At 34.2% G+C, this 14,257-nt stretch overlaps 1 pseudogene; it reads left to right on the forward strand.

The window, feature by feature from the left end:
* The first annotated feature begins 6,272 nt into the window (after positions 1-6,272).
* LOC147487520 (cell division cycle protein 48 homolog) overlaps positions 6,273-14,257 on the forward strand; it is a 44,907-nt pseudogene continuing 36,922 nt past the window's right edge.

Genomic DNA, 14,257 nt, shown 5'->3' on the forward strand with positions numbered 1-14,257 from the left:
CTTATGCATACATCTTGTGTGTTTGAAAAATATATATATGTTTATGAATATTTTCCATGTTTGTACTTAGGGCCCGTACCAACCTGGTAGTAAAGAGTGTGGGTATTAATGAAGTTTATGAGAGAAATAATGGAAGTTTGTTTAGATAATTCTTTTGAAAATAAGGTATAGGTCAATGTTTTTAGTCATACACCAAAGATTCTCTATTTTGTGTTACTCTTCATTATTTAGTTATTATATTACTCTATGATTTTTGATCGTGCAGATAACAAATCTATCCCTCAAAGATACATACACACAAGAGGAACTTCATGTTGTTCGACTTGAAATTCTTAGATTCATCCAAGCATAATGGAGCGTTCGAGCCAAACGTTGTGTCTTAGCTAGATTTTGACCCATTCAGCTTAAGGTTTGGTTTTGGTCTCAAATTTTTTTGGTTTGAAAAATAGAGTGTTTGGTCTCACCATTTTTTGATATTTTAGATGGAACAAATAGAGTTCTCTTTTGATTGATGGAACAAGTTAGGTCATCATTATTTTGATAGAACAAGTAAATTTGGATATTTATTTCATTATTGATGACTCGAAAAAGTTCAAAACTCTTTTAGCAATTCAATGTTTTTGTGTTTGATGTCTAAATTTATTTCTTTTTGTTCATGTTGCACTTCTTGAATTGTTTATTTGAGCAATGTTTTTAAATCTAGTGTGGATATATATATATGGTGAAAATGGGATCTATAATTGCATGTTCAATGAATATGATTAGAATCAAATAATTAGGGTTTTTTTTTTTTTTTGAAAATGGTGTTGCATGTTCAATGAATATGATTAGAATCAAATAATTAGGGTTTTTTTTTTTTAAATTTTAAAATGGCTATAAACCAAAAAAAAACGGTTTGGTAAGAATCGAGGTATAAACATTCCACTAGCCTGAGAGTTATAATTGCTCGACTATTAACTATGGTTTGGAAATACTAATACCACGGTTTTAGTCAAAACCGTAGTATATAAGAGGTATTTTTTCCCATTTCACCCCTTCCAATGGTGTAATGTTGTACACTCTCTAGAATAACAATATTAGGGCAGATTCGAGTCTATGTGGCAGGTTCGAGACATGGTCGGTTTAGGCTTTTGGTTAATCCACTGGACACAACAGTAAGCCCAAGCCCAAACACGACTTCGCCGAATCAAATAATTAGGGTTTTTTGAAAATGGGCTTTGCGTTCAATGTTGATTAGAATTAAATAATTTTTTTTAAGTCCTCCCTCCTAACACAAAAGCATTTGTACTCTAAGGGCACACCCTTATGGTAGAGGAATGTCTCTTATACTTCACTTGCTAGTGGTGGATAACCAATGTGGGACTATCTATTATGCACTAAAGTGGAGAAAACACATTTTATTCATCTTTTATTCATCTCTCCACTTTACACACACTAGTATTTAGAAATACTCAATAGATTCAAACATGTGGGGAATAAGTCCCTTGTATACATTTTCTATATTATAAAGAGTTAAGATTCTCCATTTCTCTCCACAGAAAATAGGTTTATAGGTTTATCGATCATGACAAACTTTCATGGGCAAATACACAGAGGCATCCTCAGTTTGTTCGATTTAAAATGAGACCAATGGCGTGAATGTATGGTAGTTTATTTGGTACAGAATTGGATGGTTGTGGAAATTGAATTTATTCTTTGAGGTAACACCATCTTCAGTTGCATCATATATGCTACATTTCACATGCAGGTTTGGACTCGTCATAATGATGTGGCTCATTTCATTGACGACGCTATTTACCAAAATGTCAGTCCCAAACTCCCAATAATTCTGGTGTGGACTGTGGTTGCGTTATTCGCTTTCAACTAATGTCGTGCACAATCAGCGGTCATGTTTCTATCGCAAATAATGCTGGCTTGGGCAGTTGGGCGTACTCGCGTTATTCGCTTCCAAATTTCAATTATTGTCGTGCACAATCAGTGTCATATTTGTATGGCAAATAAACAATAACATGGTAAGGCTCTGACCTTGTACCCGTCCTCGATCTATACCATCAGTTTGAGGCTTTGAGCAATTGAGTAGACAATCCAACATACAGGGCGCTCAAGCCTAGATGTGGCCTTAGGCAACCAATCCAGACAAGGCCTTTTTTCATTTAAAAATTTATTAAAAAATTGAAAGTAGTGTGTGTGAGAGAAATGTTGAGAAAGATAGACATGGTTAATATGTCTTTAATTAGTTAAGTTGAGAAAGAGTGGAAAAGGCGCCATAGAATGTGGAGATTCTAGCATATATTGAGATGCAAATTGTGTAGTGGTCTATTGGATTAATGCGTGCGGGAGAAAACAAATAGACTCCTAGTATTTTTTTTGTTTATTTTTTTCTTTATAAAATATGGTAATATTAAATTTATGTAAGGAGAAATAAGGAAATTTGGAGGCCTTCTACATCTGAGGCCTTAGGCGGGCTGCCTAAGTCGCCTTATGGATGAGCAGGCACTACCTACATAGCTCCCATATTTTATTTTTTTTACCACCGAAGGTTTTACTAGGGCTGGTCAATGGGGTTGGCCAGGCAGCCCAGACCCGATTGAATCCGGGTCAATAAAATAGAGATTCAAACCTTAAATATTACCCATCTAAACAGACTCTTGGAAATCATGATTGTAATATGTGTACTTATCTAGAGTCTATTTGTAAGAGCATTCCCAATGCAGGTGGATATAGTGGGAATGTGACAATATTCACCTTTTTATAGTTCAAAACATTTGCCCAATGCAAAAGTGAATATTAATGTGACTATTTTTCCAAGTCAAAACGAGGGTGAAACCTTCAATCGAGATAGTGGTTGAGTTGTGAACTTCGGATGGAATGTTAGATTCCGTCTCGTGTGTTTTTTTAAAAAAAATTTTTTTTTGTTTTTTTTTTTGGTTTTTTTTTGGTTTTTTTTTTTGGTTTTTTTTTTTTTTTTTTTTTTTTTTTTTTTTTTTTTTTTGGTTTTTTTTTGGTTTTTTTTTTTTTTTTTTTGGTTTTTTTTTTGGTTTTTTTTTTTTTTTTTTTTTTTTTTTTTTTTTTTTTTTTTTTTTTTTTTTTTTTTCGGATGGAATGTTTCATTCCGCCTCATGTGTTTTTTCGGTTTTTAAACTTCAAACGGGATCTTTCATTCCGTCCGGCGTGTTTTTTCGATTTTTACATTTAGACGAATCCAACATCCCGTCCGAGATTAATATTCACCTTTGCATTGGGCAGCCTTACCTTGTTTTTCACCAAAACGGTGGAAAAGAGGAGAAATTGAGCCTACTTAGAGATGGATAACATTGACATATGCATTGGGAATGCTCTAACAACCTATTTGAAATTATAAATAGAGATGGACTCATGCAAGTGAGTCATCGAGAATTCAAAACCAAATAACATATCTTTACATGGTTTCAAGCCAACCTCGATCCTAAACCAATTCTATTCCTTTGTGTCTCTAACAAACTTCAATAACACCTTCCATTGAAAAGAACACTCATTATCCCACCCACTTCATCGCCTACTCTCCAAACTACTTCAAATCCATCGTCTCGTCTCTATTAAACTTGACGCAAACAACTACCTATTAATCTGTTATGGCTGACACAATTCAAACCATTATTAAATGGATATGACCTTGAAGGCTATGTTGATGGAACAAATGCATGTCCACCAAAAACTCTTTTTCCCACTGATTCAACTATTAAATTAACCTAGCCTATTTACAATGGCATAAGTAAGACCAAATTCCTCTAGGATGGTTGTTATCATCTCTCTCCAAAAATGCTCTTGCTCAAGCTATGGGCCGGGATTGAACACCTCTCGCGACGTATGGATCGCTCTTGAAAAGCAATATGCTTCAAAATCTCGGGCAAGGACTATGCATCTCAGATGTGAGTTACAAAGCTCGTGCAAGGGGTGAAAATCAATGCAAGAACATCTCTCTCATGTCAAACAATTGAGTGACAATTTTACCGCCTTTGGTGAAAAGATTAACGATGCTAATCTTGAACAAATAATTCTCATTGGTCCCATTATTGTTGCTACACTTACTGCCACACTAGAGAATAATATTCCAATGAATGATTTTCGGGCTCACTTGCTTGCGTTTGAACAAAGGATTGAAGCACAACATGCTCTGCTTCAGCAACTTCTTGTTGCTAATATTGCTACCCATCATCGTTCAAAGCCAAACTACAGCTAACACAGACCTGGGAATAACTCAAACAAGCAACGCTCTAGTAGAGACTATCAGAATCATGGTCGTAGTCAAGCAAACAATCGTCCACAATATCATTCACAAAATACTATTGGTCCTTGTCGAATATGTGGTTGACGAAATCATGATGCAAGCACCTGTTGGTTATCGCTTTGATCAACCGTTCAATGCCTCTTCTTCATCAGCACAAGTTAAGTCTACTACACTCTACAAGTATGCAAACCGAGCTATGCATCAGTTGTAAAGTCTTCAAACCGGTTTTTGGAGATGGATAGGTAACATGGTTATTTTGGTTCTAATTGTAATTCAAGAAGTGGTATAAAAATTAGATAAATAGGGAAATCAAAATTTGCCTATTAGATGGTGAGGGTAGGGCTGTCAATGGATCGGTTTGGGTTGGATTGGAAAATCTAAATCTGATAAGAAAATTGGGAACTCGAAACTGAACTGACCTTAATTGAAAACTATAAAATCAATTAAATCAATTAATTTCAGCCACACAATTTATAAACATATGCAAAATTAATCATAAATATTACTAAAATATCATCTTATCGGTTTGGGTTCATATCGGTTCGGTGGAGAGCAAACCCGAAACCAAACCAATATCTTATCGGTTCGGTTTGGTTTCGTCAGTAGAGGGCAAACCAAATTATCAAAATCCAAACCGTATTTTATTAGTTTGGTTCAGATCGGTTATCGGGTTATCGAAACCCATTCACAACCCTAGATGAGGGTGCTATTGTGGAAAACTCGGCTATCATATAGTTTAGAGATTTCAAATTTTTTTAAAAAAGAGAGATAACAAAAAGACAAACTATTTTCATGTAATCTTATTGGACCTAGGCCCAGCCCAAATCCGATTTTGTCCAAACGAGACCTATGTTGGGTTTAGACATTCTAAACTTAAATACGAATTGGGTCGGGCCTGAACGTAGGCGAGTCCAGCCTTTTGATAGCCCTAGCCTTTACCAACTTTGTTGGATTGCATGGAAATTCAAGTTTAGAAACAACTTCAACAATCCACAAGTGGCAATGAACAAGACGCATCTTTGGACTGCAACCATTGTGGGAGGTATGGGAGCTATTTGGAAACACATTAAAGGGTTTTTTAGATAAAACCCCCATAGTTTGTCTTGCTTTTGAATGAACTCCCCATGATTTGGCAACTCACACTTAACTACCCAGTGCATCCCTATTATGTTTGGACAACATCCATATTTGCATTATTTAAGCCTTTACCAACTTTGTTTGATTGCATGGAAATTCAAGTTTAGAAACAATTTCAACAATCCACAAGTGGCAATGAACATGACGCATCTTTGGACTGCAACCATTGTGGGAGGTATGGGAACTATTTGGAAACACATTAAAGGGTTTTTTAGATAAAACCCCCCATAGTTTGTCTTGCTTTTGAATGAACCCCTTATGATTTGACAACTCACACTTAACTACCCAGTGCATTCTTATTCTGTTTGGACAACATCCATATTTGCATTATTGACCATTCTGCCCTTGTCTTCTTCTATTCAACAGTTCTTTGAAATTAGCAAAGGCGAGACAAACAGGAACATAATAGACGGTGCTAGCTATTATGGACTTGCTGCAGGTGAAACAAGAGGAGGACTTCCAAGTGTCAGGATCGCCGTGTATAAAGTGTGTTGGCATGGTTGTAGTCTTGCAGACATATTAGGTGCTTTTGATGATGCAATAGCAGATGGAGTCGATATCATATCAGTTTCCTTAGGATCTGATATTCCAGATCCATACTTCAAAGACCCAATAGCAATTGGCTCTTTCCATGCCATGAAGAAAGGAATATTGACTTCAAATTAAGCTGGACATAGTGGCCCATTTCCAAGGACAATCTCAAACGTCTCACCATGGTCTTTAACAGTGGCTGCCAGCAGCATCGACGGAAATTTGTGTCCCAAGTTGTGCTTAGGAATGGACAAATTTTTACCGTAAGTCCACTTAAAATTCTTGGATCATTCATTAGCAATTGTCCCCCCCCTGTAAATTTTTGTGCTTTTCAAACATGAAGGGGATTGCCATCAATAGTTTTGCACTCAATGGAACATCATACCCCTTGATCTGGGGAGGAGATGCAGCTAATGTGTCCACTGGTGCAAATACGGAAATCACAAGTTTCTATGGACGGGGTAGACTGAATTCTTATAAAACAAAAGGAAACCACTTATTATTAACTCTTCTTTTTAGGGCAGAAATAACGAAATCCTATTTTTCTGTAAATCTGTGTGGACTAAAACCACCCAGAGTTTGTCTCGCTTTTGCTAATTATGTTCCTGTTTGTCTTGCCTTTGCTAATTTCGAAGAACTGTTGAAGAGAGGAAGACAAGGGTAGAATGGCCAATAATGCAAATATAGATGTTGTCCAAACAGAATCGAGATGCACTAGTTAGTTAAGTGTGAGTTGCCAAATCATAGGGGTTCATTCAAAAACAAAACAAACTATAGGGGTTTTATCTAAAAAAAACAAAAGAAACAACCTATCTAACTAACAGGGAGTTGTTGAGTTGACACAAAATTGCCCAACATCTATCAGTACTAATGACATAATTTCATAACTAGCTAATTTTCTCATAAGCTGATAAGGTAATGAATCCCTGCAACTGTAATCGTGTACGTGGATCCACTATGCATGTGCATCGAGAGAAATTTTGATATCAAATAATCCGAAAAGGACGACATACATTACATGGTACTACAATCTCAAATACAAGTAAGGGTAAAAACTGACTTTCCACAAAATATTTCTTCTCTTTCAAGAAACATAAATATGGGAACACCTGAAATATCGTTTACTACAAATAGTTATTTGACCAGTTAAAAAAAATAGAGCTCCACACTTGTTTTCATCTTCTTATCCACCAACTTTCCAAAATCCTCACTCAACTCAACAATGTCTAATGAACCCTTACTCACTGACACGTAACAAGACACCCCATTTTTTTTTCCATACTCTATAGTTTGAGTTTCACAAGTGGTTATTGCAGGTACGAAGTTAGGATTCTAAGCTAAGGGGTGCGAGATTATGTGCACCCCCTTCCAAAAAAAAAAAAAAAATGTAAACAATAAAAGTCAACAAAATTATGTATTTATTTCAATTCACATAACTAGAGTGCGTTGATTACTAAGAATTTAATATGGACTCACAAAGTTAACTACTTAACCTCTTAAGTCATTAATTGATACTATCTATCTTACCACTCTTATTATATGTCATCTATATATCTACATATTCTAGTCCACAAGTCTACAACAATTTAACAAATTGTTAACTTCTTATAATATTATAAGTCTATAACCTTACTATCATGTGGAAAAAACTAGAAAATATTAATATTGAAAGTAAAAAATTACCTCGTTTTGTTTTTTGTTTTTTTTTAAAAAATTTTATTATTATTTTTTAAGTGGAAATTTTATTGATAATAATAACGAGTTTTACAAATAATTAGGACAAACGTGCAACATGCTGTGCCTCGAGTCTTTTCTGAATTTGTTTTTATTTTTGTTTTTTTTTTGGGTTGAGGTCTGACGCTTGTTTAAGAATTGAGAGTAAAAGAAAGGAGGGGTGATTAGAATTATACAAACTGACTGGTTGGGCTTTGAGCCTTTGTCTATTTGTTTTAGTCTCATTAATCCATAAAGCATTCAAAGATACATTTGTCATTCTTTAATGGTTTTGGACTCAAAATAAATGATAAATGATAATATTGTAAGGGCAAAAGGAGAAGTAAAAAAAAAAAACGTTGGTTTATTAGAATGTCTTTTATTAGGTTTTTTTTTTTTTTTCCATACTAATTTTTTTGTTCATTATATTCTCACTATAGTTGTGAATTTTGGGGGTGCGATAGTGGAAATTTGCTAAAAAAATTTAGAGGGGGTGAGTCCTTATAGTTTGAAAATTTTTCTAAGCAATTAGTTATGTGGTATTGGAGCTTTTCTAATCTCAGGGGGTGCGACCACCCCCACACGCACCTCTTATATCCATTTATGGTTACAAGTTTTGGAAGGCGAAAACGAAAGCTGACGAGAGAGAGAAAAAAACAAGAATAGGCTGGCCGCATGCCAATTTGAAATTAAGGCTGGAAGAGAAGAAAACCGGCGGGAAGATGAAAAGTAGATTTGAGAAATATTTGGATGAGAATATGTTTGGTGATTCTCATACCAAGCCCTCTCCATGTTCATCTCCTTCTATATTGAACTTGGGGTATTTAATTTGTTCACTGAACAAAAGTTGCATATAGTTTTTTAAAGTGGAAATTTTATTGATAATGATAACGGGTTTTACAAACAATTAGGGCAATCGTGCAACAAGCAGCTACGCCGCAAGTCTTTTTTGAATTTGTTTTTTTGTTTTTTTTTTTTTTTTCATTTATTTATTTTTTTGTTTTTCTTTTAGGTTGAGGTCTGACGTCTGTTTAAGAATTGAGAGAGAGAGAGAGAGAGAGAGCTTACATGTTTGTTATGGGTGATTATAATTATACACACTGACCGGTTGGGCTTTGGGCCTTTGGATATTTGTTTTAGTTTCATAAACCCATCAAACATTCACAGACACATTTGTCCATCTTTAATTGTTTTGGACTCAAAATAAATGATAAATGATAACTTTGTAAGGGCAAAAAAGAGAAGTAAAAAATACGTTGGCTTATTGTTTAGTTTTTTTTTTCATACTATTTTTTTTTGTTGTTGATTATGATCTCACTATAGTTGTGAAATTTTTGGGGGTGCAGTAGTGGAAGTTTGCAAAAAACTTTGGGGGGTGCAATTCCTTATATACTGCATGTGGATGATACCATTGAAGGTGTTACCGGAAATTTATTTGATGCGTATCTGAAATGTAAGTTCAGTTTATTTTACATTTACATCTTTCTCTATTTTTCTACCAGTTTATTGGTTTTTGATGAGATTTTCGATTGACGATATGTGCCTGATTGGTGGTTTTATCATCGTAATGTTTTTGTAGGACATGTTGGTATTTTTATTTATTAGACTGACAGAACATCTACTGTGCATGTTTGGTAAAGATGGATGTTGTGCACTTATGTCATGTTATTGTTGTCATCAAAGTCCTACATTGCCTTTTGATAATACTAAAAAACACTTTTCTACCCTAACGAATAGTGATTTTGCTAGGTATAAGAAAACTATGCTATTCTAATGATTTCATCAAATTTCTACTCTCAATTGTCATATAATAAACTGGAGTCAGAATTCGTTCCACTCCTAATTGCTTATAACGTAAATAATTCTACTAGTGATTAACAATTCCACAAGCATGATGAGAGTAATAATTCTAATATAACTAATATGGCAAAAACTATGATTTAATATATTGTAATTTTAAACTACGACAATTTAATAATAAGATTGAATATGAGAAGGAATTAGGAGATTTGATATCCACCTTAATTAATCCCTAACATGCTATTATAGATTTTTATTGCAACTCTAATCTTTATGTTTTCATACAAGGTTCAACATAAATGTTAGGTCTTTTTATCCTTAATTATTCATGGCATCTCTAACCCACTAATAATTAGCATGAGAGGAAGTTTAAACCCATTCTCATGGTGAATGAACTACCCTCTAGAATTGAAATTCTTAAATACAATGATTCTATACTAACACATCAAGTCTTTATCAAAGCTTCAATCAAACCCCTCTAATGGAGGTTTAGCTATGAATCATGAGAGACTATCATGGAAGAAATAATAGAAAGAAGAAGACATAATAAAGAACTACTTTATTAAAGATAACTTGAATTGAATTAATGGTGGCTAGGCTAAATAAACATAAACTAGGTTTACTAAAAAGAAAAACTAAGAGACAAGAGACTAATTAACTAATGGGTGAGAGAGTTAGAGTTTTTCTTTAGTCCTCTTTATATAGGAGAGGGCTAGGTTTACAATTTCGTGCATGGGCTTTGAAACCATGTTTAGGGCTACTAAATCAAGCCCAAAACCTAATTACTTAAGTCCAAAAAGGGTTTCTCTACTGGAAATTACTGCAACAAACTTTTCGTCTATTTTTACTCCTTTGATTGGACCAAGGCCTAGACCATTAGCAAGCTCTTTCCGAGCCGGTCGTTTCGACATATAATATGTCTAATTCTAAGGTCTGAGTCCAAAGATACGGCCTACAGAAGTTCTGTTAACTTTTATGCTCTATTTCTACCCGCGTTGACTTTGACTTTTCAGCTTTGACTGGGCTTTAAAAAGGCTTTTTCTCCTTGAAACTTGGGCTTTAACCATAGAACTTCTTAGCAACCAACCTTTGCTCATTTCTTTTGCAAAAGTGACATATTTTTTCACATAATTGATTCCAAAACCTGAAATACACAAAAGTACATAAACAATACTAACTCTTATTTATTATAAACATAATTGATCTATATATAATGTTATTAAGGGGTTAAAACTATAGTTTTGGGATTTTATCACCTTTGTTATTGTTGCTCCCCATATTGTCGTTGGCATCAAACTGTTGCTTATAATATATGTGGGCTAATTTTGACAGCTCGTGTGTATGATAAGAGTTATAAAGACAAGTAATCATATAATAAACTTTCAACATTAATTTGGTGGTTTTCAGAAATCTGATAACAAAATGAAAAGAAATGGAAGGTACATCTTGCTCCCGATATACATTAAAATGGGAAAATAATGATTAGCGAGGAAGTCCATGCAAACCTAATTTATGTGGAGTAGAATGACCCTGCTGAGTATTGTGTGGTGTCACCGGATATTGAAATCTTTTGTGAGGGAGAGCTAGTGAGAAGATCGATGAAGATAGGTTGGATGATGTGGGTTATGATGATGTAGGTGGCGTACGTAAACATATGGCTCAAATTTGCGAGTCAGTGGAGCTTCCACTTAGACATCCCTAACTCTTTAAATCAATAGGCGTGAAGCCTCCAAAAGGAATTGTATTGTATGGACCACCGGGACACTGATAGCCAGGGCTGTTGCCAATGAAACCTGTGCTTTCTTTTTCTTCATTAATAGACCTGAGATCATGTCTAAATTAGCTGGTGAGAGTGAAAGCAATCTTTGGAAGGCTTTTGAGGAAGCTGAAAAAAATGATCCCGTTATCTGAAAAGAAATAGATTGTGGGAGTAGTGAGTGGGTTGAAGTTGTTCATCTTAAACCTTATGAAGATAACAAGTGTTGATGAATAAAAACCAAACCTTTTCTTAACTTCTCATTTTCAATTTGTAAACTCTTGATGTATGAAGATGTAGACAATAACTAGTTATTAAGGATTTTGATAATTAAAACATGAATACTTGGATTGGTTAAGTGTAAAACATGTAAAATGATGATATGTAAAGATAACTTGGTTAGCAAGTTATACTCATTTGATTGATTCAAATGAGTATAACTAGGTTTTGAAAGAAAAATAGTTCAATAAGAAGATGTTTTGAAGAACTAGTTGATGAAAGATATGATTAAAAAACAACTTTGAATGGAAGAAAACTAACTTTGATTCATAAAAGATTGAAGCTTGAAAACAATGAAAATGGAAAACAATAATAAAAACTAATTATTTAAATCTACTCCTACTCCTAATTAATTTACACTACTCCTAGGGCATAAGGCATCTACTTTGTGGGCAATCTCTACACTTATATATGTATAGAGATGTACAAGTTTACCCATCCTATTTTGCTTATCCACCAAGCAACCTAATCTAGAACCTTTTTGTGCCTTCTAGAGTTGAGTGGATAGGACCAAACCTTTGGACTTAAGCCCATGTCTTTGGAATTTTGAGCCTTTGGTCTTTTGAAGCTTTAGGTGTTGATAACACCCCATGTCTTGGAAAGGGTTGAGCCCTTGGTCTTTGAAGCTTTAGAGTATTTTCTGAGCTTTTGAGTTTTTGGGTATTTGAGTTGACTTTGACCGTTGAATTTTTGGCACTATTTCTCAATTGTTCCATGAGGTCCCTTTTAGGGTTTTTTTTTTTTTTCTCCTTTTGGCTCTAGAACACGTCTTTTGAGATATTTGGTCCAGTTAGGCTTGTATGCTGAAAAGGCAATAAGAACATGAGTTTTCTACATTATTAATCATATAATTAGACTAAATTGAAGCATTATAAGAGAATAAAAATGCATATTTGAGGTCTGATCACTGTCATTTTTATTGATGAGATTGACTCAATTGCTCCCAAGCGAGAGAAGACACACGGGGAGGTTGAACGTCAAATTGTTTCCCAGCTCTTGACGCTTATGGATGGTTTGAAATCCCGCATCCATGTCATTGTTATTGGGGCTACCAATAGGCCCAACAGCATTGATCCGGCTTTGCAAAAATTTGGGAGATTTGACAAGGAAATTGACATTGGTGTTCCAGATGAAGTTGGATGTGTTGAGGTTCTACGCATCCACACAAAAAACATGAGGTTCTCATATACTGTAAGATCAACCTTAACAGAAACTTTGTGATGTATCTTGTTGGCGGAAACTTCAACAATGGATGATCATAAATAAGATTTATTAAATCAAACACCTAAAACTAGGGTTTAAATCTTCAAACATGAAGAACAATTCTAAAAGAATTAATATTCAATAATAACCATCTAAGAATGAAGGCCTAGTTGCCTTTATATAATAAATTAACTACTAAATCTAATTGGAAACCATCCTAAATAACCTATTACTAAAATAAGAAACTAATAAAATATAAATTAGAACTAATTCTAAAACTAATAACTAAATAGGAAATAGAAGACTGTCACGATAGTTTTAGGATGATATCCGCATGATGTCATTAATACTCATGCATCAATTCTCCCCCGCTTGAAAGAACAGGGAGTAACTCTAGAGGACAAATCGGGGGGAAAAGTAACTTGAGAGGACACCTTTTTTTTTTAATCACTCACAAGGACGGGGTAGATGAAAGGTTAAGTATACCCTTGACGCGAAATTAAAAACGGCTCGGGTAGATGAAATGTTAGGTATACCCTTGGTACGAAATAATAAACACCCAGCCCAATCGAAATGACCCGGTGTATATAGTATGAACAATGACCTATTTGGGGTATGAACAATCATTGTTCATAAATTAACATGAGCTATGAACACTCATTGTTCATATAATTGATTGTTTATACCTATTTGGGATTGTTCATACCTCAACATAATGTATTATCAATAAGAACACTTATTGGAGTATGAATAATTACTGTTCATACATCAACATGAGCTATGAACAATCATTATTCATACCTATTTGGGGTATGGACAATCAATGTTCATACCTCAACATAATGTATGATCAATAAGAACACTTATTAGAGTATGAAGAATCATTGTTCATACCTATTTGGGATATGAATAATCACTGTTCATACATCAACATGAGCTGTGAACAATTATTGTTCATACCTATTTGGGGTATGAACAATCAATATTCACACCTAAACATAATTTATGATCAATAAAAACACTTATTGGAGTATGAACAATCATTGCTCATACCTATTTGGATGTATGAACAATATCAACATGAGTTATGAACAATTATTGTTCATACCTATTTGGGGTATGAATAATCAATGTTCACACCTAAACATAATTTATGATCAATAAAAACACTTATTGGAGTATGAACAATCATTGTTCATACATCAATATGAGTTATGAACAATTATTGTTCATACCTATTTGGGGTATGAACAATCAATGTTCATACCTCAACATATTGTATGATCAATAAGAACACTTATTAGAGTATGACTCTACAACAAATTGGATTTTTAGCAATGAAACCAAGCATCAGAAAAAGTAAGAAAAACAATGGTAATAGTCAGTAGCGATGTTTTTTAAATCGTCGCTCGATCGTCACAAATTGTATAGTCGCAAAAGGTTTGAAACTAAGAAATAAAAACGTCGGCAAAGGTGTAGAATCAGCGACGATTTATAATGTTGGTAGTTGTTTTGGTGACGATATGGGAAAATGTCGGTAATTGTTTACACTACCGACGTTTTATTTCGTA

Source organism: Coptis chinensis, chromosome 7 (assembly GCF_015680905.1).
Source record: "Coptis chinensis isolate HL-2020 chromosome 7, ASM1568090v1, whole genome shotgun sequence".
NCBI lineage: Eukaryota > Viridiplantae > Streptophyta > Magnoliopsida > Ranunculales > Ranunculaceae > Coptis > Coptis chinensis.